Source organism: Austrofundulus limnaeus, unplaced genomic scaffold (genome assembly GCF_001266775.1).
Source record: "Austrofundulus limnaeus strain Quisiro unplaced genomic scaffold, Austrofundulus_limnaeus-1.0 Scaffold33, whole genome shotgun sequence".
Lineage (NCBI taxonomy): Eukaryota > Metazoa > Chordata > Actinopteri > Cyprinodontiformes > Rivulidae > Austrofundulus > Austrofundulus limnaeus.
In genome coordinates this window covers 1,121,084-1,127,473 of record NW_013952435.1, presented here as the reverse complement: position 1 = coordinate 1,127,473, position 6,390 = coordinate 1,121,084, and the positions used below count along the sequence as shown (strand labels likewise).

At 39.0% G+C, this 6,390-nt stretch overlaps 1 long non-coding RNA gene across 1 annotated transcript in view; it reads left to right on the top strand.

Annotated features, from left to right (window-relative positions):
* LOC106515897 (uncharacterized) overlaps window positions 1-2,744 on the top strand; it is a 9,949-nt gene extending 7,205 nt beyond the window's left edge. Inside the window, exon 3 of the long non-coding RNA XR_001310050.1 lies at window positions 2,341-2,744. This is a non-coding gene — a long non-coding RNA (uncharacterized LOC106515897). The remainder of the gene's footprint in view (window positions 1-2,340) is intronic.
* The last annotated feature ends 3,646 nt before the right edge of the window (window positions 2,745-6,390 follow it).

Genomic DNA, 6,390 nt, shown 5'->3' with positions numbered 1-6,390 from the left:
CCCCCCCCACTGCCTTGCTCTAGGGAGTCGTTTTTTTGTGTATATGATTCTGTGTTTGAGTAAATTTAGGAGCTGATGAAATAAAGCTGATTCTGTAGGTAGGTAGATGGGTGGGTTGTCGGGTGGATAGATACGTTGATAGATAGATAGATAGATAGATAGATAGATAGATAGATAGATAGATAGATAGATAGATAGATAGATAGATACTTTATTGATCCTTTGTAGGAAATTAGACACTCCCACATTTGTTTATCAATACTTATTTACTTGCTACTTAAAAAAACAAAAAAATTGTACAACCTAAAAAAAATACAAGCTTTTTAATTGAGCTGCATGTAATGACTCCCAATTCACCAGCTCCATGTCAACGGTTTACTGTCTGTTAGCAAAATATCACAATAACCACTGGACAGATTATAATGAAACTTTCAGACAATAATTAGTGGCTACAACTAAATACAATTTGGAGTCAATCCAAATCAAGACTAATATGACTGTAACTCAGTCAGTTTTACTTATATCTGTGCTGCCTTATTTTTAAGATTTGACCAAAACAGCTACAACTTAAAGCAATCATAGTCCAAAATCTTGGCATGGAAGGCTGTGGGTGATATGCATTCCTTCAAGGAATGATAAGACTTACATTTTCGACAAAATTAGATTTTTAGGAGGTGAACAGAATTTGCTTTATGGTTGTTAACTGCATTGTTTCTATTGCGTTGTTGCACTTCAGCTAATCATCCCCAGCATCAGATGGAAAATTCTGCATTCATATGTTATTCTCGTCTTCTCCCAAACTTGATGCATTTTTTGTTGCTCGTGTCAAACCTTTACGACAAATGAGAATCAGCAAGTGCCTTGGCCTACTTTCCAAAACCGTCGAGGAGCAAATAATCAGCCCCGGCTAAGGATTTGCTTGGCAGTCGTTCAAACACGGCTGCTTGTGAAGCATCTTTCTGTGCAAGTAATGGGATTCACTGAGAGACTTCCTGAGAGGCTGTGTGCTGTTCCTCTCAGCTGGGACCTCTACTGCCACCTACAGGACAATCCTGGGACAGACAGCTGGGTCTGCTGAGGGGAAATTAACAAATCAGTTTTGATGCTGTTTAGTGGAAATAGAAAATTTAAATATGAAATTTAAGGACTGATTATTTCAAACATCAAGACTATATTATGTTTCCTGTATCTGTGTAAATATATGCGTCTGTTAGCAAAATATCTCATCAACTGTTTAGCATATTGATGAGGTCGTAGCTGAAAGTTAACTTAAAAACGCAGCGAGCAGTTTAAGCCTTTAATTTATTTCAATTTAACATGTTTTATGAATTATTCTTCCTTTCTGGTCCCCGGTGTAATTGTACAGCTTGGCGTGAAGATTATTTTCCCCGTAACCATTTTCATTTTTCTTTAATTAAACCTTTCATTGGACAGAGACACGAGCCATTATGCCCTGTATATTTCATGAGGACAGACTGTATGATGACTAATTCCTTATGCTGACCTTTTTTCAATCACTGCCTGCTGGCAAGGCTGTGAGAAGTGATTCCCTAACATATTTATCTCATCTAAAGCACACCTCATACTTAATCCTAACGGCCTTTTCATTATCCCTTTAGTCGAGCAGCACGAAGGTTATACTGTCTCTCAGCAGCGTTTGAAGTAGCCTCGTGTTAGATCCTGCCTTTATGCACATTACGTTTAAATAGTTGAAGCCACATTAAACTGAAAATGCCCTCATCACTCTTTCATGCTATAGCTTCCTGTTTTGACAAGCTAAAAGCTAAAAGTAGCAGAAGGCTGGCTAAAAGCTAAAAAAATATCAAAAGCGGTAAAATTGTAGCTAAAAGGTAAAAGTAGCAAAAAAGCTAGCTAAAAACTAAACATCAAAAATAGTAGAATAGTAACTAAAAGCTAAAAGTAGCTAAGTGCTAACTAAAAGCTAAAATATCAAAAGTAGTAAAACTGTAGCTAAAAGATAAAAGTAGCAAAAAATATAAAAGCTAAATATCAAAAGTAGCAGAATAGCAAAAGGTAACAGTGACTACAGATGTAAATTAGCCTTGGGCTAAATCTGGGGCAATGCGTCAAATGTTTTTATGGTTGTTTTAATTGCACACTGTCCCGACTAAATAAACAAATTCAGAGTAACAAAAATTTAGCTAAAAGCTAAAAATACTGTTTACGTTCATCTTTAATACAAACTTAATAATCCTGCTTGTGTTTCTCTGTGCAGGTAGTTTCATCACACGGGTAAAAATGTTTTATTTTGCTCTAAACATGCTGACTCAAACTGTCCGAGGCCTGTTTTTCTGTTATTTTCTTTCTGCTTCTCTTCAGCTTTGCCGTCAGGGAGTGAGAGAAAGGGTTACCATGGTGACCACGATGAGCTGCCGCAAGAACATGAAGTTGGTTACAGTTCACGGCTGCAGCACTTTGAGCTTATTAAGAAAGCAGCTGCCGAAGCCTTCGACACGCCTTTTTAAAAGCGAAGTTAAAAGTCAATAATTTTTAATGGAAATTAGAAATGCAAAGATTTTGTTGTTGACTTCTCGAGAACAAAGATGTTTGTGTAACTTTGCACATCAATCAGATCCGATCTCCAGCTCCTCTGCATCGGTAATTATGCTTCCAGAGAAATGCATTGCTTTGTTTTTTTATTCTTTGAAACTCTTGGTATAATTCTTACACGCTGCCTCCTCTGTATGATAATAAGATCCAATTAAAATCACTTCACAAATCAACCCAGAGAGGTTTTCTCATCAGCTCAGGAATCTGAGAGCTTATTTTGAGAACGGGGTTTGTTGCCAGTAGATGGCAGTGTTGCCTCACTGTGTCTAACCAGAACACAGTTAATCAGATAAGGAGAAGGTCAACTGACTCTGCTGTGAGATCTGCTGGGAGAAAAGGGAAAAGATCCATTTCCACCTGAGCAAAATGAAATCAAAAGCCTCCTGGTTTTAACTTTAAGTCCAAACCATCTCTTCTTCTGGGTGATGTAAAGAGGGCAGAGTAGAGCTCTGGTAACTATAAATAGTTTAAATGTCTAACATCTGTAAATAAGTTGTATAAATTAGAAAGAGGAATGGGGAGAGCTCTATGTTTTGGCATTAGGAAGGACCCATTTGTTACGTTGGATAGAAAACAGGGCTGAACGCCAACGTTGTTTGTTTAACATGAAGCCAACGGGAATTCCTTTGGTTCTCCTCAGACCTGTGAGCCTTTTTTATTGGCTTGTGTGGGATTTGGGCAGGAAACCAGAGCTAATGCCCCCCTCTCCCACTTCAAACGGATGCCAGGCACCCTTAAATGTCATGGGGTGGTTAGAAAGTTGAAGAAGGTGGGAGGGGAGGGAGGGAGGAGGGGGAGGCTGAAGAGTGAGAAGTGGTGGCTCGCGGAGGTGAAAGAGAGAAACCCAGCCACGCCGGACTCTCTCCTCTGAGCTCATCAGTGGATGGAGGTCTGCTGAAAGCGCTAAGCCGAACCAGATGCAGGGTCTGGTTGTACTAGTCCGTGTCAGGTACCGGACCAACCTGAGGCGTCGGACGCTGCTGTTCAGACTCGCTGCAGATGTTTTAATGCTGCACTCATTATTGCTTTTATTTATCTTGTTGTTTTTAAAAACTATTTTTAAACAAAAACAAAACTGACTGAACAACATTACAGATTAAAGAACGTCTCCTGTGACCACAGCTGCACCGATTCTTCACAAAGTTCAGAGTTGCATCAAAACCTTTAAGATCAAGGTATCGTTTTTATCAAATTCAAAATTATTTGACCTTTTTTGAGTTTTTTTTTTAGAGACATACGATGCTTCCAAATCATTTTTTTCACATTTAAGGGAAGTAGATCTGTGTCGCCATCTTGGTAGGTGCTTCGTTAGTGTCAGTATGGCAGCAGATCACAGATTGTGTGCCCTGAATCAGGCATGGGGCCGGTGTCAAAAGGACCAAAACCAACTTGGTAAAATGGGGGCCAGCCTGTGAATATGGTCACCAAATCCAGAACATGGACCATCTTTTAACTTCCTGCACTCTAATAGTCCGTAAAATATCTGGAGACCTGTGTCTGGTGAAAGAAAGAGCAAAAACATGTCTGTCTTTCTGCTGTGACACAATATGATGATGATTCATTCATTAATAAACACTTAGTTGATATCAGTTTTCATGTATGTGCAGACCTTTGCTGGTAAACGTCACTTTTTACGACTACAATAAGGCTAAAGCAGTGTTTCCCAACATGGGGGGCACCAGAGACCACATGGGAACCTATATCTTATCTGTTCAGAGGATATAAAAACATTAATGTATTGTTTGTTTATAAAAATTCACAAAAACTTCGAATAATTAAAACTATTAATCAGTTTTCCTTTCTTTTTTTCCTTTTCCCAATGAACGTGTCTTAGTTTAGGATCCACTGGGTCGGAGGAAACCTCATGCTTTTAAATCCTTTTTTCCCCCATTTAAATCCTTCAGTTGGGGGGTCTATATGAAGTGATTCCTCCTTATTGTAACTCCACAAGCCCCTCTTTCATTCTTTTCTGAGGTGCATTTCAGATCAGCTCGTTTTGAGGCTGCCTCTTCAAGCCCCGCCCCCTCCAGCTTCCAGAGAGGTCCGTTCTAGTTTGATAGAGGGTTTTCCAACTACATAATGTTTTATTTATAAACTAATTAAACTAGTTAATTAAACGTTAGTTGCGAAAACATCACAGAAAATAAATAAAACTGAACTGGTTGAAAAATATGAACCAAACAGAATATAAGGATTTCTACGCAGCACAGAGAGAAAATAAATTAAACTTTTTGCACTCCTAGAGATTCTAAGCTCACAACAAAATGTATTAAACAGCTAAAAAAATGAATTTTGCATGATATATCCCCATTAAATAAAGTAAGTCTGTCTTTTCAGTTGAAATCAGCTACTATCATCTTAAGAACATGTCAGGAATTAAGGGATTCTTGTCTAAACAGGACAGAAAAGCCAGTGCATGCTTTAATTTTTAGTAGATAAGGTTATTGCAATAATATTTTTACAGCTGCCAATAAAAAAAGCAGCTGCAGCTCATTCCCAGTCCTGACCAAACCCAGGAAATCGGCCCTTAAGCCAGCTGCTGTCATGTTTGATAGATATATTTGAAAGTCTGATTGTTGGTTTATAGGACCCTGAATGTGTCTCAGAGGTACAGGTCAGGTGTGAGGACCCATCAAGTCTTCAGGGACAGGTTTACGTTGTGATCCCAGACCCAGAGGCAGCAGGTAAATGTGCAGAAACTTGACTGGTAATAATAATAATAATAATGTTTGGAGGAGTTCTGGGCACTGCTGGTCAATCTTCTGGTTTCTCTCTACTCCTGCCAGCCGTGATGTTTATAAGATTTTCTCATTTTCTCCAGTGTTAATTTGTTTCCCTGAAGGCAGCCATGACACATTCTCTCCTTCTTTTCTTGTCTTTGTGTGGCTTTATTTTACAGACCTATGAAATTCTCTCTCTCTGCAGAGAATAAAAGAGCTGAAATCGTACGTTTATAGATATTTTTGACAAGAYGGATGATCATCTTTTAAACTCTTCTCCTTCTCTTAGTGTGTCTGCACCCTGTCATTGCGCCGCCGYGCCGCTTCTAATAACTTCTCGCTGCATTGTTTGGCTTCCTGAGGTTTGTTATTATGGTTGATTTGTGTCACTGGTCGGATGAACATGTTGCAGCGCAGTCTAAATAAATTTCTCATGCCTGTGACTAAAGCCTTGGCCGTCGCAGCTTGCCAGCGCGAGGCTCCTCCCTCGCTGTGGCTTCGTTAGGCGAGCACAGAATGCCGCCTCTGTCATCGTCGGGATTAGAAGAGGCTCGTTTGGGCTTTGATTTGAAAACCCATCGAGACACTAATGTGTCGGTGACTGACCTGTGACCTTTCTCATCATGTGGCGAGTAAAAGTGATCTCTCGTCCTCTCAGGGCGCTGTGGGACCCTTTGGGGGTCCGGGTCAGGTTGTGGTTGTGTTTATGCAGGCCTTTTTTTTCAGACGTGTATGATTTACTGCCACTTATCAAACAGAAAAAAAAGACTTCCAAAGATTTATTTATCATAATGCAGCTGCTCCTATATTTTTAGATTATTCTAGTGATGAATCTGCAGAAAGGAAAGGAAATGCAAACCTTTTGGTCTTTAAGATGTGACTAAAGGTTATAGATGTAAACAGGGTTCCCATGGGTCCTTGAAATCATTGAAAGTTCGTGAATTAAAAAAAAGATTTTAAGGCCCTGGAAAGTTTGTGAAAACAGCGAAAAATTACACTTGTCCTTGAAAGTCCTTGAATGTTTTTTGGGGATTGAAGTTCTCTATTCACACGATAATAATAATAATAATAATAATAATAATAATAATAATAATAATAA